Here is a 23,835-nt window from a genome sequence, read left to right as displayed (position 1 = left end):
GGCGTATGTCTGTATGTGTGAGTGTGTCTGTGTGAGTGCACATGCATACATGTATGTGTGTTTGTGTCGGCCTGTCTGTGTATGTGTGGGCACGTGTTCGCACGAGTGAGTGCATGAGTGTATGAGTGTGCGTGCGTGTCTGCATGCCTGAATGTGTGTGCATATGAGGGGATGCAGGGGTGGGGCAGGAGGGCTGACTGGTGCACCTGCCGTCTCTAACCCGGATCAGAGCCTGGGATGCTGCGTTTTCACCACCCTGTGCTCCGTGCACCCCACGCACAGAATCTCATTACATGTGCGGGAAGCACAAGAATCTGGGACGGGCCATCCTGCCCTCCATGACTGGTCAGGTCACATGCTCCGAAGGGTCAGCAACAGAACGGGAAGGGGTGGAGCCCAGGCCCCTGTCCTGCAGCAGAGACCTTCTCACGCAGAGGCTGGCCGAAGGCGAGGGTGAGGCCGGGAAGGAGGGCTTCAAAGTGAACTTCCAAGTTGCTGTGACCTTGGCCCGGGGCCAGTGCACCACCGGCCACCTCCTGCTTGGGTCTGTCCTCACCACCTCACTGCTTCTGTAGCCATACCGCGCACTTGGCCCAGATTCAGGGCCACTGCCAGGTTTCAACATACTGTAGAAACAAATGCTTGCATTAGGAGGCATGGGCGTAGGAAGCAGACCTGATCTCAGAGCCTGAGCAGCAGCGCAACCCCTGCTTCGGTCTCCCCGAATGTGTGGTGGGGTCTGCTCGTGTTAGGAGCCATAAAGCAATGCTTGTAAAATGCTGGGCACAGACTAGATGCTTAGAACATGCCACGGTCCGCTTCCTTCGTCTTTAGCTGCCTCTGTTTAAAGTTTTCTATCTGCTCGGCTTTCATCATAGATGATTTCATAGACAAGTCCAGATACGTGACAAGCAAGCAAATGCAGTCTCTTAGAATAATAATTTATCTACAGCAGCTGCTTTATACCAGTCTTGGATAAAGCTCTTTACATGTGCTCTCTCATTGACTTTACAATAACCTTGAATGTGTGGATGCATGTGTTTGTGTGTGCGCGCGAGCATGGGTGTGCACGCGTGTGTGTGCCTGTGTGAAAGTGCCTGTGTGTGAGGGGCTGGGAGACTGATTTGTGCCTGGTCCCAGTAAGGAGCCCAGATAGATGTCCAGCATGTTCTAATTCTTCCCCATCAGACTCTAAGCGGCTTGAGTCAAGACCAGGAATATTCTAGAAAGAATTGTCAAAGGACTGGGGCACCTGAGTGACTCAGTTGGTTAAGTGTCAGACTTTGGCTCAGGTTATAATTTTGCATTTTGTGGGTTCAAGACCCACATCAGGCTCTGAGCTGACAGCTGGGAGCCTGGAGCCTGTTTCAGATTCTGTCTCCCCTTCTCTCTGCCCCTTTCCCGCTCAGGGGCTCTCTGTGTGTGTCTCTCTCTCTCACTCAAAAATAAATAAACATTAAAAAAAAAAGAACTGTCAAAGGACCTTGGGAATAATCTAGAAAGAAATTGGGGGTGGAGATTATAAAAGAGCATGAAGCAGATGTTCAAGAATATGAGTTTCTTGTCCCAAAAGAATATTCTTTGGGGACCTAAAGAAAATGCAGATAATGTTGCCTCTGTTGAAACATGTTTGATAAAAGAGGAATCTGAAGATGAAGGACGGGGCACTGCTTCTCAGAAAAGAAAAAAAAATGTATATTTTTCCAAGTATAAACCAGTCAGCTTGATTTTTATAGCAGGAGAGTTCTAGAATATATCACAAAACACTGTGGAGTAGTGATATCAGAACTCAAAAGGAGTTGATCAAGAATGAAAATCTGGTTAAGCATCTGACTCTTGGTTTTGGCTCAGGTCATGATCTCAAGGTTTGTAAGATCAAGTCCTGCCTTAGGCTCTGTGCTGACAGCATGGAACCTGCTTGGGATTTTCTCTCTCTCTCTCTTTCCCTCTCTCTCTGCCCCTTCGTCCCTTCTCAATTTAAATAAATAAACTTAAGAAAAAGGAAAAATCCATGTTAGACAAACTTCACTTCCTTCCTTGGTGGTTTTCAGTACAGGAATCCTGTCACATGCTCCTTTGTGAACCTACTGTATTTGTCAGCTACTGCTGTGTAACAAATTATCCCCCAAGTTCAGTGACTTAAAACTACAATCAACATTTATTCTCACTCACAGTTTCTGTGGGACAGATGTTCAGAAGTGGCTTAGCTCCCAATTTCTCATCAGGTCACAGCCACGATGTTAACTAGGTCTACGATTACCTGAGGACATCACTGTGGCTGAAGGGCCCATGTCCAAGGGGCTCATTCAGGCGGCTGGTGGACAGATCCTGAATATTGGCTGAAAATCTCAGTTTCTGTTTACATGGACCTCAGGCTGCTTGAGTGTCCTCACAATGTGGTAGCTGCCTTTTCCCAGAGGAAATGAGAGGGAGAGAAAGACAGACAGAGGAAGAGAGAGAGCAAGAGAGAGCGAGAGCCCGGAAACCTGGCAGAAACCATCCTGTTTATTACCTAGACTTGCAAGTTACAAAACATCACTTCTGCCATGTTCTGTTAGGTAGAAGTGAGTCCATAACTGTCTTTATTTCAAGAGGAGGCCAATAGTTTACACCTTTTCAAGAGAGGGAGACGGAGAGCACAAAAAATTTAAGGATATATTTTAAAACCGTCACTCCACTATCTTCGTAATTTCGGAAAAATATTATATATTCTGCATCTTTATCCACAAACACTTACTGAATGTTTGCTGGTTTCAGTAAATTGTTTTGAGCACTTGCTCTGTGCCAGGGACTGTTCTAGGTGCTGAGGTAGGTTCCCCATTCCACAGAATTAACACATAAATGAGAGAGTGTCAGGAAAATGGCGGAACAGGGTAATGCGATGGGAAGAGGTGCATGTGTGCATGTGTGCATGCGTGTGTGTTGGCAGAAAGGCAAACTTAGATGGAGTGGCCAAGAAATGCTCTCTGAGGAGGTGGCATTGAAACTCACAGTGGAAGGATGAGAAGGAGTCAGTCAAAGGCAAGAGTAAGAGGCAGAGGATTCTGGGCAGGGAACCAGTGCAAAGGCACTGAGGCAGAAACAAGTTTTGGTGTCGGTAGGCAGCAGAAAGGTCAGTGCACCTGGAACAGAATAAGGGAACAAGAAAACAGGTGGGTTGGGGGATGTGCAGTCAGACAGGTGAGACCAGATCACTTTGTCTCCCAGGGTGGGGGAAGGAGCTTGGCTTTCCTTTCAAGCATGATGGAAGGGACACGAACAGCGGACAGTGGGACGGACGGATTTCTGTGCTAATCAGACTACTCTGGGCACAATGACTCAGGCAGGAACAGAGGCCGTGGAGATGGAGCAAAGGAGGAAGTTTTGGACTATGTTTTGGAAGTGGAATCCACAAGATTTGCTCAGGAGTCAGCCTTGCAGGTACAGTGGAGAGAAGAAGGCAGTTAAAGACAGGCCCTAAATCTTTGACCTACCCCAGCAGGTAGCTGGTGATGTCATTTAGTAACCTGGAGGGGGAGCTGTGTGTGTGTGTGTGTGTGTGTGTGTGTGTGTGTGTGTATGTGTGTGTGTGGGGGCATGAGGAACTGAGAACCTTGTTAAGCATCCCAGTGGAGAGGCCAAGGTCTCATATTTTGCGTACTCTAAAATGCATCCATTTTCATATTTCAATACCATGCTATCCACAGTCACTTTGAGGCAAGTGGTATCCGGGACACAGCTGCCGTTGCCTATGTGTGGGTGTCCGGGGCTAGAGACAAGGTCCCAGTGACCACCGTGGATACTCTTTACGCTTTCTAACTCTCCAGAGCACCAGACAATGACTCTATACAGAGAAACGGGACACAGACTTTTCTGAGCTGAAGAGTCTTCCCAAAAAGTTGGGCTTTGGATGCAAAAAAGATTTTAGGAATATCTTAACCAGTTTATTTGACTTCTATATTCATGAGATGTGTGCATGAGAATGATATGTGATAAATATCAATGTCAAAATAAGTCTAAAAAGCTCTCTCGTGTAGAAAACATAAAAACTCCAAATGCCAAAAAAAAAAAAATATCATGACAACATAGTTCAACTGACAGAAGCCTAAAATGTTTTCTTTCTACACAGCACATAATATAATGACGTGTCTTGCAGCTGATTCAGTAAATCAGTAGAAAAAAATAAATTCAGCGGAATTCTGGATGTAAAGCTACAAGCCCGGATCATAATCATAACAGCTAGCGTGAATCGAGTGCTTACTATGCTCCAGGAACTGTTCTGAGCACTTATCCACCAGCTTATTTAATCCTTGTGGGGTGCTGGTGAAGTCCCCCCTTCAGCCACACTAGGTCCATATCTACTTCAGGGCTCTGCGACTCCACCGGGGGCCCAGACCTGACCTGTTTCTGCGCACTTGACCCTGCTGTGGAGCTCATGAGCCACATGGATTAAGAGCCAGGAGAGGTCTTCACCGCCAGCTCTGTAGGAAACTGGGAAACGCGGTTCATCCTAGGGACTTCCGAAGGGGTCCTGTGCAGCCTTAAGGAACCTTCGAGAATTCGGTGGATTCTATTCTGTTGGAACAGGAGTCAGCAAACTATGGCCTAAGACCAAGTCCAGCCTGCTGTCTTGGTTTCATCCAGCCCTCGAGCTAAGAATGGCTTATACAATGTTGTTAATGTGGTAAAACACCCAGTATGAAATTTATCATCTTAACCCTTCTGAGCGCACCATTCACTAGCGTTAAGTGTGTTCACCCTGTCGTGTAGTTAATCTCCAGAATTTTTGTGCCTTGCAATATTGAGACTCTATACCATTAAAGAGCTACCCCCCCTCCCCAGTCAACTCAGGCAACCCCAGAAGTGCTCTTTGTTTCTATGAGTTTGACTACTCTAGATGCTTTCTGCGTAAATGGAATCACACAGTGTTTGTCTTTTTGTGACGGGCTTATTTTACGTACCATAAGGTCCTCAGGCCTGTCCATGTCGTGGCATTTGTCAGAATTTCCTTTTTTTTAAAGGCCAAAATACTGTTCCGTTGTGTGGATAGACCACAGTTTGCTTAGCTATTCATCTACTGATGGACCCTTGGACTGCTTCTGCTCCTTGTCTATTGTGAATAGTTTACTGTGAGGTACGAGCATGAAGATAATTCTCTGGGACCCTGCTGGCAAATCTTTTGGGTTATACCCAGAAGTGGAATTCCTGGATCCTATCAAACCCTAGTTCTAGTTATTTTGAGGAACCTCCGTACTGTTTTCCACAGTGGCTGCACCGTTTTGATTTTCCATCAACAGGGCAGGAGGGTTCCAATTTCTGCATGTCCCCAACAACACTTGTTATTTTCTGCCTTTTTTTTTAATGGCACCGATTCTAACGGATGTGAGCTGCTATCTCATTGTGTTTCGACTTGCACTTCCCTCGCGGTTAGAGTTGTTGAGCATCTCCTCATGTGTGCACTGGCCATTCGCATGTCATCTCTGAAAAAAATGTCTTGAGTCCTTTGCCCATTTTTAAACTGGATTTTATGTTGTTCTAGAGAACTTTACACTTTTATTTTATTTTTTGAGAATTTCACATTAAATTTTTTTAGTGTTTATATTTATTTTTGAGACAGAGAGAGCATGAGCAAGGGAGGAGCAGAGAGAGAGGGAGACACAGAATCTGAAGCAGGCTCCGGGCTCTGAGATGTCAGCACAGAGCCCGACGTGGGGCTTGACCTCGTCAACTGCGAAATCATGACCTGAGTCGAACGAAGTCAGACACTCAACCAACTGAGCCACCCAGGAACCCCAAGAATTTTGTGTTTTTAAATGGTTAAAGAAAAAAAAGAAGAGATGCCTGGGTAGCCAAGTCACTTGAGCTTCTGACTCCTGATTTCTGCTCAGCTCATGGTGCCAGGGTCGTGGCATCCTTACGCCTCGCTCAACACTGAGCGGGAGCCTGCTCAGGATTCTCTCCTCCCCACCTCTCTCTTTCCCTCTACCCCTCTCTTCCTGCCCACGTGGCTCTCCCTCAGTCTCTCTCTCTCTAAAATAACAAAAGAAAGAGAAAACAAAGGAAGAAGGATATTTCATGACTTGTGAAAATTAGATGCAATTCAACTGTTTCATGTCCATAAATGAACGTTTTATTGGAACACAGCTACCTTCATTTGTCTGCATTGTGTCTAGAGTTACCTTCGAGCTACAAAGGCAGAGGTGAGTATTTGCAGCAGAGATCGTATGTTCTGCAAATCTTAAATATTCTGCTCTGCCATCTTTGACAGAGAAAGTTTGCGACTCCTGTGCCCGGATGTGAGGGGTTAGGAGAAACCCCGGAGCGTCCAAAGGGAGGGTGTGTTTGCCTCTTCTAGACAGTAGGGGGCAGCAGAGAGCTGATGTCCTGGAGATTCCATTCCCGTCCCTCTGCCCCAGAATCCAGAGATGTATTCTGCACTGGGCACCAGGGCGGGCCAGCTCAGAGGGGGTGGTGGAGACCATGGGAATGTGTGTGAGACTGACCTGGGAGAGCAAAGGGTTTTCCTGGATCTCCTTGCCTCCCCTCTGCCTTCCTCTCTCTGCTCCCTGTGGATGCCAGCCTGCTCTTCCTAATGCCAAAACCAAGCCCTGCCCCTTCCTGCTTCACCCCCTTCATGGGCTCTCTCTCTGATCTCCCTGGAGATTACATCCAAGCCTCTTCAGTCTGGTTCCTAAGGTCTTCTCTCTCTGCCTTTCTTTCTTGGTCTTCATTGCTTGGCTCCATCAGCCCAAGAGGACTCCAAATCTCGTGGTCCAATCATCTGAATCCCAGACTGCCTGCATTCGTGGGCTTCAGGCCTTTGCTCACACCTTCTGACGGCACGCTCTCACATTTACCCCTCTCCCCTTCATCTCTTTCACCCTGATAACTGCTCCTATCCTTAGACTCAGCTCAGGCTCACTCTACCTCCTCCAGGAAGCCTTCCATGACCACATACAGACACAGCTAGGCATCCCTCTTCTGGTTCCTTTAATTCTCTGTATTGACGTTGCCTCTGGTACCTCCAACATGGCCACAGGTAAGAGCAGGACCAGGGTCTTGTTGGTTTTGGGTCCCTGTGCCTGTGGGAAGTCCCGGTTCATAGCAAGTACTCAGCAAATGTTTGGAATGAATGAATGAGCCAACAAACAAACCAAAAAACGAATGAGCCTGAAGTCTCATCAAGAAAGGGGTGAGATCTTTGCAGGTCTAAAGCTGCTTTAGGACCTCCCTTCATTTTCCTGGTGAGGTTGGACCTAGGGAAAAAAGAGACACTGCAATTTCATCTCCGTGGATGTCTGGCCCCTACAGATTTATGAGCTGGACCAAACAAGAAGTGTCCCTGTTGCTGTTGGAAATTTTTATGCAGGGAGGTTGACAGCTTGAGGCCCCTCCCTGTCCCTCCATGTATGGGTCACTTGGCACCTGAGATGGACTGGTTCCCACGGGGACCCCAGTGGACACGCTTCCCACAGACCTCCAGCAAGGCGGTAATGTTCGGTGACAGTCTGTGAGCACCCTTTCCGGCTCAGGAGGAAGTGGGGGCTCCAAGGCAGAAGCTAGTGGGTCCTTCTCCCTTCTCACTCCCTCCTTGTACCGGGGTCTACCAGCTGGGCTGGGGAGTGGGCATCAGAAGACCTGTGAGCAGCGGCTGTGTGACTTTGAGGAATTCCTTGCCCTCTCTGAGCCCCGGCTGTGGCCTTCTGGACCCACCAGAAGCCCACAGGAAGACTGGCCCTCCAGGATTCTCTGCAGATGCGCAGACGCCCACTGGACAGGCCACGTGGGATGCGCCATCACATGCCTCTCTATCGGCCCTCCAGAACCAGCTGAAGGAAGAGAACCTTTAAAACCCAGCCAGGTTCTCAGGAGCAGTGCCGGCTCCGGAGTCTTCTGGAATGCTGCTCGCGCAGCAGCCCAGGGGCCTCAGACTCATTTTAGAATTAGCCGGAGGAATTACTCACTGTACAAACAGACTCCTCTTGTCAGATGCAATTTGTAAATATCATTTACAAAAGGAAGTCAATTAAAACTCTCCCTGCTGACTCAGGCCCTCCTGTCCCCACCCTGGGTGGCACCCGGCAAAGTGTCGTTTGTGAAGCCGGCGTGTGCTTTTAAGGGCTAATAACCTGAGACTTCTGCTTTCCTCTAGGACTTAGATGGGATCTGGGTCTTGTAGAAATCTTTTAACAGTTCGCTCTCTTGCCGATGAGTCATTTTCCCTTAGAAATAAACGAAGTGTGGGTTTTATTGTTTCATTCACTCATTCAACAAATGGATTCAATCAACTCATCTCTTTGGAGTCTGTGCTCAAATTCCCCCTTCTCCATGAGGCTTTCCCAGTCACCTGTTCAAAGCTGCAAACTGCACCCCCCCCCCATGTTATGAACTTCCAACATACAATATAATGTACTGATTTATTACATTTTTTTGGTTTACTTTCTGTCTCCTAGAGGTTGAGCCCCACGATGGCAGAGATCTCTGATTGCCTGATTCACGCATCTACCCAGATGCTGGGGCAGAGCCTGCCTGGAGAGAGCAGATGATCAATGTGTAATTTTTAGTGGACGAACGACTCACACAGACTCGTAGAAGACCTGAGCGTTCCGTCTAAGACAGAGAGGAAAGTGACACAGGCCAGTGGAAGGAGGAGGAAAGGAAGTAATGTGTATTGAGTGTTCTCAATGAACTGAAACTTGGGGGTTTTTTTTGAACCGAGACTTCTATATAAAAGTTGGCATTTAATCTTTACAGCCATGCTACAAATTTAAGTGACTGTTCTATTTTTGCGCAAGGAGATGGCTGGCTAGACAGGTCAGGCTGTTTGCCTTAAGGTCACATAGCTGGAGACAGGTTCATCCAGGGCTGTCTAGCTCCCATGAAGGAACAGTAAGTGCACTGGGGCTTCCCGGAAGACTGCTCAGAGGAGGTGGCATCCGCACCACCTTGAAGACAGGACATGGTAGGGACATGCGGGGATGACGTATAGGAATTGTTATCTGTGATGGTAAAAAGGGCGACTGGCCAGCCCAGAGAGGGGGTGGTTCAGGGAAAGAGCAGCCCAGCAGCCACTGTATAGGAAAGACTGTCGTGGTCAAGAAGGCTGGAAAGGCAGAGTGGGGTCAGGCACCATTTGAGACGTAAGTTCAAAGCTACTCCTTTAATTTCTAATTTGCAAAGCCTTCATATTTGCTATTGAAAGATGTGTCATGCTCTCCAAAGTCCTTAAAATAGAAATCAGCATTTCTCTGCTTCACATCCTCTCAAACGACGCAGATCCGAGATGCACTGAAAGAAAATAGAATTACCTTTTGAGCGTCTGGGCCAAACAGGTTATAAAAAGCCCACTCAGCTAAACATCCAGCTGTTGCCAAAACAGGAGAAAATTTTAAAGACCCTCAGTTCTAATGAATGCCTACTCCAAGCAAGACATTTGGTACCTACCGTGTATGATTTAAGGACTCTGAGGCAGGCAGCACAACGGCCATTTTTGTAAGAGGCTCAAAGAGATTACGTTCCTTCCCCAGAGTCACAGGGCTAGTGAGGACAGGGGTAAAATTCCTGTGTCTGTGCCCCCTTCCTTGAGGCCTCTTCGGAAAAAGCATGTGCCATATCCTTGGAAACATTGCTTTAGTGGCTCCCAATGGGGTGTCCACCGTGAAGAATAATTCATTTTAGATGGCCATGCCTCGTCCTTTTAGGGAATGGTAGAAATGATCCCCAGGAGCTCAGCTTTATCCCTGTAGCTGGGAACTCCCGCAGAGGTGAGCAGATGAAAGGAGCGGGCTCCGCACTTCTGTGAGTCTTCTCATTTGACCGTGACAGTCCGGGAAAACTAACGCCAATGGACGCATCCCCTACGAGACCAGCAACGTGCGTCCCGCTTGCCGTGCCTGCATCAGAGCCTCCCCGTTACCCAGTCACTGAACTCAGAGCAAGGCGCTGAGTTAGGCTCTAGGAACATGAAGGTGAGGGAGACGGCAGTCTGTCTGTACGGTGTCCCCAAGTAGAGTCCAGCGTAGAAGGGAAAACAGACAGGTAAAAGGGGCATTGTGGTACTGCCAGAGAAGGGGTAAAAATTATAGAAAATTGGAAGCTTTAACGGTGCCCTCCGCTGGTTCTGGTTCTGAGCCTACTCCAAATGGCCAGACAAGGAAGCGAGATGGGCTGAATTCCTTCCCAAACTACCATTTTGAGAACAGCCTTATGTTCCCAGATCAGTTCGTCTCTGTCCACCCCATGGGCTCTTCATCACAAACCTTACTGACTCTAAAGGTGTGTGCAAATGGCTTGGGGCTGATCTAAATCCAAAGTAGCTCCTTAGCCCAGATCATTCCGCACGGTGCTGCATCTTGTTCTGCCTTGAGAGGTCCTTCGATAATACCTCTTTCCCAAGGTGAGTTCAGCAGGCGGAGAACAAAATAACACCTCTAAACATCAGCTTTTTGTGGCATATTGAGCAACCCCCAAATCTCAGTGGCGGGGACAAGAAAACAACCCAGCTTCTTAGTGATGGGACAGTGTCCACTAAGGCAGCCCTGTTTCGGGCAGCGGGCAAGGCTTGTCTCTGCTCTGTGTGTCCTCAATTCTGGGACCCGGGGAGCGCTGGGGGGAGAATGTCACACGCTCTTCTCACAGCAGGTGGCAGAAGTGCATGAGGGGGCAGGGGGTCACACGTGATGCCTCTTAACGGCTCAGCCCAGAGCTGGCAGTTCCCGCACATTCCATTGGCCAAAGCCAATCACGTGGCCAAGGTCAGCATCAGTTTCATCCACAGTGAACCATTCCGCAGACAAGGAGGGAAGGGCAGGAAGTAAATCATACACTCTATGTGTGGACATGGCTTTGGTGCTTGGAAACAAAGGAGACACTGAACCTTTATCAGAAAGTCTCACCCACTGCTCACAGGCACTGTAGACCACCTCCGGCACCCCCCACGTGGGGACCTGCCGCGGTATACCTAACACCCAGGGAGAGGCAGCCCCAAATACACATCTCCTGTGGGCACCTTGGTCCCAGAGGAGAAGCCAAGAAGAAGAAGGGGCTAAGCTGGGCATGCGCACCTCCTCTTCCTCTGATCAGAATCCAGATTAAGTTAAGGGTTGGCAGGAGGCCAAGAGTGTTTCGCCAAATGCCGTCCCTTGAAATGGAAACGGCGAGCAGAAAGAAGGTTCCCTCCTGGTACCCACATGTGACACATCTTGTACTTGGCCTCCCTGGCCCGCTGGTGCAGATAAAATACTAAGGGCCAGCCAGGCACTGCTATTTGTTTTCAAGGAAAGACAAGATGACACTTCAGTGCTGCATACAATGTTCCTTACGTGCAAACTAAACTTTCGTAATTATTTCAAAGATACACATCCCTTACAGTCTATGGCAATGGTTCTTGGGGCACTTGGGTGACTCAATCGGTTGGGTGTTCGACTTTGGCTCGGGTCATGATCTCATGGTTCGTGGGTTCGAGCCCTGATTCGGGCTGCTGATCACTCAGAGCCTGGAGCTTGCTTCACATTCTGTGTCTCCTTCTCTCCCTGCCCCTCCCCTGCTCACGCTCTATCTCTGTCTCTCTCAAAAATAAACATTAAAAAAAATTAAGGCAATGGTTCTTGAACTTAGCTGCAGTTAGAATCACCTGGGCTCTGGGAGGCTTTTGAGAATTTGGACGGCCAGGCTGCACCCCATACAAATTTAATCAGAATCTCTGGGGATGGGGCTCAGCTGTGGGTATTTTTTAACCACCACCCCCGCCCTGCATGTGATTTCGATGTGCAGTCAAGCCGGAGAACCAATGATCTAAGTCAGGCATTGACAAAGTTTTTCTAAAAAAGGGCCAGGTAATAAATATTTCAGGCTTTGCAAGTCAGCCAGTCTTGGTCACAAATATTCAACCCTTTTGTTGAAGGATGAAAGCAGCCCTTAATGATATGTAAATGAATGAGTGTGGCTGCATAAAACTTTATTTAAAAAAAGCCCGAAGGCTGGATTTGGCTCACCTGTGCAGGTGGGCGGACTCCTGGTCTAAGGCATGGTACAAAAGAAGACATTTAAGAATAAAAACAGAGACCTTCCCAAGAAGCGTATGACCTGATGTCTAAGAACTGGGCGCTGAGGATCTGACTCAGAGTCCCCGTTCAGCCACAAATGGCCTGTGTACCGTGGGTATGTTCTTTAACTTCTCTGTGTCTCTGTCCCTTATGCATGCAACGGAGATAACCAAAAGTCTCTACCCCCAGAGGTTTTTAGAGAATGAAATAAGAGGCAATGTATATAATAGCTAGGCACAGAGTCGGCTGGATGCACAGTAAAATTCTTAGTGGTATTAATATTTTTGTGTGTGATTGTTGCCATTTTTCATAAAAGAAGAGGACCCTGTAGCTTTTACCAGGCCCCTCAGATCCATGCCCTTGAGGAGACACCAATTTGATTTTTAGTGCTCGCAGCCAAAGGAACAAGGAAATGTATTGTGGGACGATTACTTCTGTTTTCTGACAAGTGAAAGCCTATGGAGTCAGTTAAAGTAAATGTAATTACCACGGGTGTGATTAGCATGTTAATCGAGGTTTCTTGCTCTCTTTTCCCTTATTTTGAGAACCTCCACAAAGGGTGAACTCTGGCAAGAAAAACTCAGGAACAGAACAAAAGCTCTTGAGCGAAGACCCCTGCCCAGCTCCTTCAGGGAGGCAGACGGTGGCAGTGCTCATGCGCCCTGGGCCTTTCATCCTGCCCTTTATCATGGGTCAGACGCTTCCTGGAGAGGGCCCACCCGCTTGGTTTGAATGATCTCTTTTTAACTGTCATTATAAGGTAAGCACTGACCATTGGTTTCCTTAGGTGATCCTCACTGCAAAGGGACTTCCACCCACTTAGGCTGCAACCCCCCAGTTATTTAAAAATATAAAGGTGAGGTTTAGGCATTGCCAGGCTCTGTAACCTGAGACAATGTCTTGGTGTCAAAGGAGACCTTTTTTCCCCTCTATCTGAAGCAAAGTGAGGCCTTCCCCCTTCCCGCCCCCCACAAGAGTGTAGATTAATCTGCATGACTTCACTAATGGAGTTCCTGCCATATCTCACTTTCCATGTGGTTCCAAGAAAGTCAGCGTCATTGCTGTGGCTATTTTTATCATTGCCCGATATTTCCATTTCCTCTGGGGTCTGCAGGGATGGCCGTCACTTCCCAGTGATGCACGGGCCTCGCTGAGTTCTGGGGAGTCAGCATGTTTGCATAACTCACCCCATCCTTGCTTGTCCTACCCTTGAACTTTCTTCCTCAAAGTCCAAGCCCTGTCTATTCTTGAAGACACAATCCCACCAGTGTCCCAACCGGAAGCAAATGCCCCCCTGTTGGGCTTCTGTTTTGTCTGAATCTCGGAGGACAGGGAGCTCTCCCCCAACGGTGGTGCTGAAAGTCCTTTAAGGTCAGAAGGATCAAGCCGTCCTACTCTTGCAGAAGGACGAGGCAGGAAAGAAGAAGCAGATGCTACAGAGAAAAGGGGTGTCCTTTGGAATCGGGGTTCTAACTCTGGCCAGGTGACTTCTGAGTAAGGTTAGACCAGTGGTTGCGCCCGTCGGTTGGGGTTCCTCCTCTGTAAGCCAAGCACCAGAATCCCAACAGCAAAGCTTGTGGGCAAGAGGTAGAAGGTACTCTGTATTAAATGGCTGGCTCGGGGGCAGGATGTACTGATTCAGTGATTTTTCCTCCTGCCAGAGAGGCTGAAGGCACTCATGGAAATGTCTGTGAATGAATGAGGGGAAGGAAAGGAGAGAAAGAAGGCAGCTGGAGTGGTGAGGAAGGCAGGGGAGCAAGGGAGAGGCAGGCGTCCAGGCAGCTTCTGTGGTTGGATCATGGAAGTCTGGGTCTTAACTGCTCACCTTGGAGGAGCAGGGCACTCACTCAGATGGGAGGCTGGTTCTGAGCTGTCCTGGGCTGAGCTCAGACAGACAGGATGTTCTGGAGAGAGACCAGAGGCTGGCTTCCTGGTGGCTTTGAGGGAAGAGCTCTTGTGGTCTGGAGGCAGCAGGGCGAGGTGGCATCATCCCGGATCAAAAGCCCTGGGACAGGTTCCCCAGACATAGTGGCTGTGTTCTTTAAGGCTCCAAAGTCCATGTGCCTCATTCATTCGTGGAGCCCTTATCGAGTGCCTACTGTTTCGTTGCGCTAGGTGCTGAGGATGTCACCGCGAACAAAACACTGTTCTGGACTTAGAGGGTCTTCCAAGTTGGCGAAGGTTGTGGGGAGCGTGAAGTGAACAGAGCTCCCCAGTCCAGGGACAGGTGTCCTGTTGGACCTGAGCCAGGGCATGCATGGGGGGGAAGGGGACACAGAGGGCCCCAGCCTAGCCCTGAAGTGCAAGGAAAACTTCAGTGTAGAGGTCACATCAGAGCGGTGTCCTTTGCTTGGCTAAAAATGATGGAAGGGTGTCCATTTAGAAGATGCAGCAGAGCTGCCCCGGGGCGTGAGAGGAGCTCTGGGGCCGGCGGTTGGGATGTGCTCTCCTAGGACAGTAGGGGAGGCTGTGGGGCAAGGTGCGCGATGCAAGGCTAGGGCCTTGCTGTTCTAGCGTGAAAGCAGGGAGGGGCCAGTGGTAGGCGGGTTTTGACCAGAGGAGTGCCTTGGTTTATTGCAGGAGTGTCTGGTTTATTTTATTTTACTTTATTTCAAGTCTTAAAATTCTAGGTAGGTAACATTTATGATAACATTGGCCTCAGGAGTAGAATTTAGTGATTCATTCCTTGCGCACAACACCCAGTGCTCATCACAAGAACCTCCTTAGTGCCCATCTCCCGTCTAGCCCATGCCCCACCCACCTCCCTCCGGCAACCCTCAGTTTGTTCTCTATCGTTAAGAGTCTCTGATGGTTTGCTTCCCCTCCCCCCTGTCGTCTGTTTTTCCCCCTCCCCCATGTTCATTTGTTTTATTTTCTAAATTCCACATACGAGTGAGATCATATGGTATTTGTCTTTCTCTGACTGACTTATCTCACTTGGAGGCATCCCAGTGGGAAGCTGAGACTGCCCTGGGCCTGGGGACCAGCAAGGAAGTGATGAGAACCTGCCGGAGGGTTCTAGACCAGAAGTGGAAAGGAGATTATGGAGGAGAGATATGGGGGTGGGGGGCAGACCTGGCTGTCTTTGGTGACATGGTGCAAGGATGTGTGCAAGGAAGAGAGGGGGGACCCAGGGGGACACAGAGGCTGCAGGGGAGATCTGACAGGGAGGGGACGCCGGTGGAGACCAGCCAGGGGGGTGTTGGGACCAAGACATGCTGCTGGACTGAACTGGAAGGTGTGGATGGAAGAAAGGGCCGTATTTCCAAACTATTTAGGACAACTTTCTTGTCCTGTGAGCAAGAAATTGCCTCGCACAATAGAAAATGATGCAAATCACACAGCTTCCATTTCCCAGAGCCCTTTGCACCCAGCCCACAGGCACATGACCTTTTGTCCTTTGGATCAGAAATTTGTGAAGAACCAGGGACACACTGGCAAAGGTGGCTGCGGAAGCAGTGGCCCCTCAGGACCTCCGGGTCGGCAGCGGCCGGGGCCAGGGGCCAGCACCGCGATGTCGGTGCCAGGCAGTGTTGGCCGTGAGTCCACACCCAGCCTGGTTTGCGGGGTAGTTTGGGGTTCAGTCCTTGGCTGTGTAGCCTCTGAGTCCCCCCAGGAATGCGACCTCCCCAGTGTCTTTCTTAATTAAAAAAAAATCATGGTAAACCACACATAACAAAATCTATCATTTTAACCATTTTTAAGGGCACCGTTCAGGGGGATGAAGCACCCACACATTGTTTTTCAGCTGTCACCACCGTCCCCCCTCAGAACTCCAACTGAAACTCTGTACCCACTGAATGCTAACTCCCCATTTCCCGTGGCTCCTCCCTGTGCCAGGAACTGTCATTGTATTTTCTGTCTTTTGTCACTGACTTATTTCACGAAGCATCGTATCTTCGAGGTTCAGCCATGCAGTAGAACGTATCATGTTTCTTAAAAGCTGAGTAATATTTCCTGTGCTTATACACCGCATTTCGTTTAAACATTTATTCATTCTTAAAATTAAAAAAGAATATTTTGTTTATCTAACCATTTTGAGAGAGGCAGAGAGAGAGCGAGAGCAGGGGAGGGGCAGAGAGAGGGAGAGAGAGAACCCAAGCAGTCTCCAAGCTGCCAGCACAGAGCCCTGACCTGGGGCTTGAACTCATGAACTACGAGATCACGACCTGAGCCGAAACAAAGAGCTGGGTACTTAACCGACTGAGCCACCCAGGTGCCTTCAGATTTTTAAAGAAACTATTTATTTTGGAATGACTTTTGATTTCTAGGGAAGTTGCAAAGAGCATACAGAGTCCCTGCATTCACCCCTCTCCCCAGTTCCGCTGCTCTGACATCTTACATGAACACAGCACATTTGTCAGAACTACGAACCGAAACGGGGACTTTATGATTAACCAAACCGCGGATGGGCTTTATTGGACCTCACCAGTTTATACACTAATGTCCTAATTGTATTCTAGGATCGATCCCAAGATCCCATATTGCATTTAGCTCAATGTCCTTTTAATAAGGCAGATCAGGTTTCCATTGCTTGCAGCAAAATGCCCTTCCTGATGGAGATGCCACTCAGGATTCAGCCAGCTGCGTGGATGGGGGAGAAGGAGGAGTCCCAGGCGACTCTCAGGCTTTGGGCTGGGGCAGTGGGGTGGCCGGTGGGCCATGTGGAGAGAGACACAAGGCAAATGGAGGTTTGAGCAGGGACAGGGACGGATGTCCTTTGCAGGGATGTGATTCTTCCCAGATCTTTACACAGGTCTGAGCCTTGCAGGAGGCAGGTGCAAGGGCCAGTCCTGGGGATTATTCTGGAAGCTCAAAGCATCCAGTCATCTGAATGCCCCCTCTAAGGGACTGGCCAGGATAGAGAGGAAACGCCCACCCCGGAGTCTAGTGTTGCCCGTTGGACCATTCTTCCAGGAGCGAGCACCACCTCCCTCTGGTCAGTTCCCATGGAAACACATTCATGGCCCCTCCTCATTAACCTTCTGCCTTAAGAACCAAGGAAGTCTGCCCCAAAGAACAGTTAGAAAATTCTTCAGTAATGTCCCTGCCTGTCCTCTCTTTAAAGAAATCCTTTTCTTTGGAGGCTATGAGCACTGACTTGGGAAAGACGATGCCCTGGTCCAAGCCCAGATTTCTTTAACTCGCAGGGTGACCTGGGTGCGGCCTTCCCCTCTCTGGACCTCAGTTTCCCCATTGGTACAATGAGAAGGGTGCTGCAGAATGTTGACCCCCCCAGCCCCTCCCCTACCAAGAGGCTCTCCATTTGCTGCCCAGAGAGGCTACACTTTTGAAAGATGTCTGTCAGATGGAGCTTTCTGAATAGCATTAGCTTCTGCATGTATTATTAAAGACATCTGTGACTTCCGGTCACAGTATCAGCAAACTGAGTTGATGTCATATCATGCTAATGCCAGTGAGGCCTCATCTTGGCTGAAAGGGCAACACGCCCTTTGGCATCTAACAATATTGAAAAGTGGGGTGCCTGAGGGGCTCAGTTGAGTGTCCAACTTTGGCTCAGGTCATGATCTCACGGTTCATGGGTTCGAGCCCTGCATCGGGCTCTGGGCTGAATGCTCAGAGCCTGCTTTGGATTCTAGGTCTCCCTCTCTCTCTGCCCTCCCCTGCTTTCATTCTGTCTCCCAAAATTAAATAAATGTTAAAAAAAACAACTTGACAATAAACTATGAAAGAAAAAACTAAAAAAAAAACAATATTGAAAAGTATCCTGTCCATTCCAGGATGTGGGGACAAAGATTCTGCCCCCCCCTTAATGCAGCAAGGCCCAGGTGTCTGCCTCGGAATCATCTGTGCAGTTCTGTGAAAGGGAGAGACTATGCATTTCGTGGAGTCAGAGACCTAAGGGCTTGGGGCTTTATGTTTGTGTTTTGGATTTTCCAGCCTACTGCCTAACCGAGTGTGACCGTGGACAGTGCGACCAGGCCCACAATTAAATGCCTGTTAACTCCACCCTTGCAAAGGGAGAGCTCTATCCCCAGCTCCTTAAGTGTGAGCTGGACTTAGGGATAGAACCGGATGTGGTGGAGACGCTGGACTCTGGCCTGTGACGTAGGTCCTAGCAGGCGTCGTGACCTCCTCCTGGCTCGCTTCCTTGGGTCACCTGCTCTGGAGGAAGACGTGGCCACGTGGGAAGAGCACTCAGGAGCCCGCGGAGGAAGGCGTCGGGTGAGGAGCCGAGGACGATCTCAGAACCTGTATTTGTTTTCTGCGGCCACCACGCGTCACCTCAAAACCAGCAGCTTCCAACATCACACGCTTTTTTTTTTTTAAGTTTAATGATTTATTTTAAGAGAGAGAGAGAGAGCACAAGCAGGGGAGGGGCACTGAGAGAGGGAGAAAGAGAAGCCCAGAGCTCGAACTCACGAACTGCAAGATCATGACACTTGACTGACTGAGCCACCCAGGTGCCCTCCAACATCACGAATTTATCTTACGTTTCTGTAGACGGTCCCTTTGGGCTAAAGCTAAGGTGCGGGCAGGGCTGTGCTCCTTCCGGAGTCGCTGTGGGAGAATCGATGTCCTTGCCTCTTCTGGGTTCTAGAGTGGCCTGTTTCCCTCAGCCTGGGGCCTCCTTTCCTCCATCTTCAAAACCAGCAACGTGGCATCCTTCTGGTGCTCTCCTGCTGTCGCCTCTCCTGTCTCCTTCCTCTTGTCATGACACTAGCCCACCGGGATAACGCAGTATAATCCCCGTAAGCTGCTCAGCAACCTTAATTCCTACGGCAACCTTAATTACCCTTTGCCACGTACCCCAGCATTCACACCCTGCAGGGATTAGGGCTGGGACATCTTTGTGGTTCTGCCACTGTTCCGCCTCCCTCAGACCCCGGTCAAGCCTTCAGACGGCCACGGCTCCCACCAATACCTTGACCACAAACGGATGAGAGCTCTGGGCCAGAAGCATCCTCCTCTCTGATCCCCGGTGCATGGATGTGGCGAGAGGGTACGAGTTTGTTGTTTTGAGTTACAAGGTGTCCGAGTAATTTGTTAAGCGGTGTTAGACCTTTCCCTCCTGAAGTGAGTCACCGAGAATGAAACCCAGGGACACAAATGGAGATGGTATATGGGTTTATTTTAGTTCGGCTGAACAGCCCCTCCCGGGTGGTGGCAAGTCCTCAGGAGAGAGAGCACCGCCGTGCTGAAGCTCAGGGGTTATATAGGTCATAGCAAAGCAGAAAAAGTCATCATTGAGGTAACCAATCATAAGCTTACAGCATTACATAGGGCTCAATCACATTTTGACACACAACCATGAGATTTGGCAGAAACCTATTAATTTTAGAGTTTTTTGTCTCAAGAGAGATTGAAGTGACCAATCACAGGTCTGAAGGGGAGGCGGAGCGGGTTCACAGAAGCGAGAACCTTGCGGTTAAAGGGTGGGATCTAGCAACAGTATCTTAGAAAACAAGTTAACCTTTAAATTATAATTTATGGGTTACATCTTAGGACTCGCAGAGCTCAATTTCCCAACACTCGATTGTTCAAGCAGAAAGGCTGGACAGTGAAACAACGGTTGGTAATTTTTCATTAGGGTCAGTTTGACCCGAGGAAGGTCTTACAGTGGCAGTAGGTGGCTACTACAGGCAGCGCACTTAACCTTCCTCAGCCTCTCTCATTTCTAAAATGGGGAGAGTCTCTGCCCTGCAGAACTGTTGTAAGGATTGAAGAAGTTAACATTTGGAAAATATCTGGCATTTAGCAGAGACGTTCATTAATGTAGCTATTCCTTTCTTAGGTTTTCTCTTCCTTTCCCCCAGAGGTGGCGGAGTCCACACAGTGGTGTTATGACATTCACGATCCCCAACTGTCTTGCACATCCAGTGTCGTGCCGAGAGCCGGTGAGCACCGCCCCGGAGGCACTTCTGGGAATCTTGTGAGCTCTGGGGCACAGAGATGGAAAACCACAGATGGACTCTACTTAGAATATTTGTTTGTTCAGGGCACCTGGGTGGCTCCGTCGGTTTGGTATCCAGCTCTTGATTTTGGCTCAGATCATGATCTCACATTTCGTGAGTCTGAGTCCTGCATCAAGCTCTGTGCTGAGAGAGTGGAGCCTGCTTGAGATTCTCCATCTCTCTCTCTCTCTTTCTTGCCCCACCCCCAGTCACAGAGTCTTTCAAAATAAATAAAACGTTAAAAACAAACAAACTTAAAAAAAAGGAAAATTTGTCTTCCGAACAGTGAGGCAGGTGGTCACATCCATAATCTGGTGGCACATTCTCGGTGGGGTGGCGGGGGAGCAGGGTACATGTTAACAGGTGAAGAAGAAACATCTGTTCTAGAACTCTGTCACAGAGGTGTTCTCAGCATTCACTGCACCAGACACGACTTCCAGGTGAGTAGATGCTTTTTCGTCTTCCTTTGAGGCTCAGCAACTTAAGATATCAACACATGACCAGGAGTGGAGATGTTTAGAATATTGAATGTCATTATGAAAAAACCAAAAAAAGAGTTCCTGAATCTTCCTACAGAAAGGTGACCGAAAATTTCACAGAGCCATGGCAGAAGGGCAGTAAGGGCGTGGGTGTGGGTTTGTCCCCTTGAGAAAATAAACAGCTGTCTTAAGTCCTTTTGAAAGATGGAGCACTGATGACGGGAATGGTTTGCTCCCTGCAGCTGTAGCAAGACTAGCAGGTGGGCACTGGGGCTCCAGAATGGCGGGGGTGCCCAGGGTGGGGGCCTGAGGAAGGCGGAGCTGAGCGGACAGACTCAGAAGGTCCGGGCTGGGCTTGGAGTGGAGAGCTGAGGGCCGGGGGCAGGAGACAATGCCAGAATGATCCAAGGTGGCTGATCCCATGCCCTGGGGGAAGTGCTGTTAGATCTGCCAGCGTCGGGGGTGGGGGAACAGCAGGGGGAGGAGGCAGCCCCCTTGGGTCCCCTCCCAGGAAGAAGGGGGACAGAGGGAGGAGCAGGGCAGGGGGAGCCCCCCAAGAAAGGCCGAGGTGGGAGGCGCACCACGAGGCTGGGGCCGAGCAGCCGGGCCGAGGAGAGAGGGCGGCGGCTGTTCTTGGGACCGGACTTGGCGGTCACCCGTGCGCTGGGGCTCACAGAGCTCTGGTGTCCGCAGGCCCAGGCGCCAGGCCAGGGAAGGAGGGTGGGGTCAGCTCCGCCCCCACGCCCCAGAGACGTCCAAGGTCTAAACCCCAGGCTGTGAAATCTTAGGTTAGTGGCAAAGGGGAATTAAACATGCTAATCAGTTTTCCTTTAAGTAGAATGCATATCCTGGCTTATCCGGGGAGGAGACCCAGGCCCAGTATAGCTAAAAGGGTCCTTAGAAGCCGTGGGGGAAGGCGGAGTTAGTCTGGGTGGGAGAGACCGAGAGAGGGAGAGATGGAGAGATGGAGAGATGGAGAGATGGAGAGATGGAGAGATGGAGAGACGGACAGACGGAGAGACGTGGGAACTGAGGCAGCATCAGAGTTGTGCAGCGGAGGACAGCCGAACCTCCAGGAGCTGAAGATGCAGCAAAGGGGCCACAGCCAAGGGGTGGGCAGACTCCAGAGGTGGGGGAGGGGGTGGGAGGGCAGGAGGGGGGTCTGTCTGAGAGCCTCTGGCAGGAACCCAGCCGCCAGGACCCTGACGTCAGCCCAGGGAGACCCATGCCTGACTTCCAACCTACAGCAGAGGAACAGACCTGTGCGTCTTAAAGTGCTGAGTTTGTGTAATTGTTACACCAGCCCTAAGAGATGTGCCACGGGGCCTGGGGGGCTCAGTCGGTGAAGTGTCCGACTTTAGCTCAGGTCATGATCTTGAGGGTTTCGAGTTCGAGCCCCATGTTGGGCTCTGTGCTGACAGCTCAGAGCCTGGAGCCTGTCTTCAGATTCTGTGTCTCCTCTCTCTCTGACCCTCTCTGACTCTCTCGCATGTGCTCTTTCTCACCAAATAAGAGAATAAACAAAAAAAATAAACGGTAAATTAAATAAATTCACTTTAAATAAATAAATTTTAAATTAGATAAACTTCTAAATAAATAGACTTAGGAAGAAAGGAAAGAAGGAAGGAAGGAAAGAAAGAAAGAAAGAAAAGAAAGAAAAAAAGAAAGGAAGGAAGGAAGGGAGGGAGGGAGGGAAGAAAGGCTGTGGATCGAATGCATGAGCGGACAAAGGAGACAGGAGGGCGCTGGGTCAAGGTTCCCTAAAAGCACTGCAGAACGAATGAGTAAATGCTCTAAGAAGAGGGGGGTGTGCGGGGGGAGACAGGTCCCTGGAGAGTCCTCACGGGGCGAGGTGGGTACTGGGGCGCATGGGCACCACGGCTCGCCTCTGCCTTGGGGGGGGTGTTGCAGGTCTGTGCCCACCAGCGGGCTGGGAAGCGGCGGTTGTGTGCCAGAGGTGTGTTGGGGGAGGCAGGGGAGTAGGATGCTCTTGGTGGCCACAGTGCCCAGGTCAGGATGGGGGCGGGAACCAGGAGAAGTGGCCAGAGGTCCGAGATGCGCGTTAGAGGCGCCCCACAAGGCCAGGGTCACAGCAAAGCCCAAGACCTTGGAGCCACACAGCTCAGGGGAGTTGGCAGTGCTAGAAGCAGAACCAAGGTCAAGGGTAAAACCCTGCTATTTGGACTCCACCATTTTTTGACCCTAAGGATGCTGCTGTCTTGAACCCTGTCATTGCAGCAAGATCCCCATTGAATGTGATAGAAAGAACAGCTTCCAAAGACAAGCCATTCTGCAGGAGACGTGATGGGGTAGACAGGTGAATCCGAGCCCTGTCGTGCCCTCCCGCTGTCCCGGGCCGCAGCTCTGTGCGCAGATCCTGTGAAATTATTTTGGAAAACTTCTGATGGAAATAGGAAAAAGCAGAGGCCATTCATGCTCCATAGGAAATTGATTCAGGGCTTCAATTAGCTCAGTGGAGTTCATGCCAAAAATAGTTCTTGACCCCCTAAAGTCATTTCCTCTATAATTTTGATTTCAAAGTTCTTATGTGTCACCGGGGGCTCTGCTGACCCTGAGGTCACAATGGGAAGGCTGGCATGGCCACAGGGTCAAAACGGTGGGGTCAGAGTGTCCTGAGCTCCCAAGCGGACGCTGCGGTTTCATTTGGAGCAGAGAGCATGGCTACAAGAGGGGGCGTTTTCCCCGTGCTGCTTGGAAACAATGTGTCTCTGTGGTCTGTGTAGTCTCTGACCTCACAAATCTCAGTAGCACAACAATAAAAAAGAAGAGTGACCATAAGTGTAGCCATTAGTGGGCACTTACTGTATGCCTGAGGCTGTGCTCAGGGGCTCACGGCACCTGTTCTCCAATAAGGAAACACCGGGGCTCTGGCAGGATTAAGTCCGTTCCTTCGGAGACCAGCAGGTTGAAGGAGAGACCGGGACTCAAACCCCGGCCTGTGGGCCCCAGTCAGCCCCACACTGGACTGTGGGAGAAGACCCGAATATGCTGTCAACACACCTGGGTGAGCATCTGACCCTTGTCACCTGTCTCCCCTCCCCCTCCTGCCTCTGCACCGTCGCCATGGCCGGAGTATTACCAGCGCCCCCAGTGGATCCTCTGTATCCGTCTTGCCATCTGTTCTTAGTGCAGCCTCGATTTTTCCAGTTCTAGTCAGACCACGTTCCTGCTCTGCTCCAAAGCCTCCAGGCACCTCATGTGAAGGTGAGAGAGAAAGCCAGAGTGCCCTGTGACCTGCAAGCCCTTGACCCCGCCCCCACCCACACCCTCTTCTGCTTTTCCTCCTGCTCATGCCGTCCCTCAGCTATTCCTCCTGCCTCAGGGCCTTTGCACATAAGATCTCGGCCTGGAATGCTGTCTGCCGCCAATACCTGACTGGCTATCTCCCTCTGCTCT

General features: G+C 49.9%; 1 long non-coding RNA gene across 2 annotated transcripts in view; it reads left to right on the top strand.

The window, feature by feature from the left end:
- Positions 1-23,058: 23,058 nt before the first annotated feature.
- The window catches only part of LOC115302886, a 2,792-nt gene continuing 2,015 nt past the window's right edge, over positions 23,059-23,835 (top strand). The window contains exons 1-2 of one of the 2 annotated variants that reach the window (XR_003913687.1): positions 23,059-23,443; positions 23,587-23,643. This is a non-coding gene — a long non-coding RNA (uncharacterized LOC115302886). The remainder of the gene's footprint in view (positions 23,444-23,586; positions 23,644-23,835) is intronic. The other variant, XR_003913686.1, reaches the window with a different exon arrangement.

Source organism: Suricata suricatta, chromosome 9 (genome assembly GCF_006229205.1).
Source record: "Suricata suricatta isolate VVHF042 chromosome 9, meerkat_22Aug2017_6uvM2_HiC, whole genome shotgun sequence".
Classification (NCBI taxonomy): domain Eukaryota; kingdom Metazoa; phylum Chordata; class Mammalia; order Carnivora; family Herpestidae; genus Suricata; species Suricata suricatta.
The sequence above is the reverse complement of the archived record's forward strand: the minus strand, read 5'-3'. Positions and strand labels throughout refer to the sequence as shown.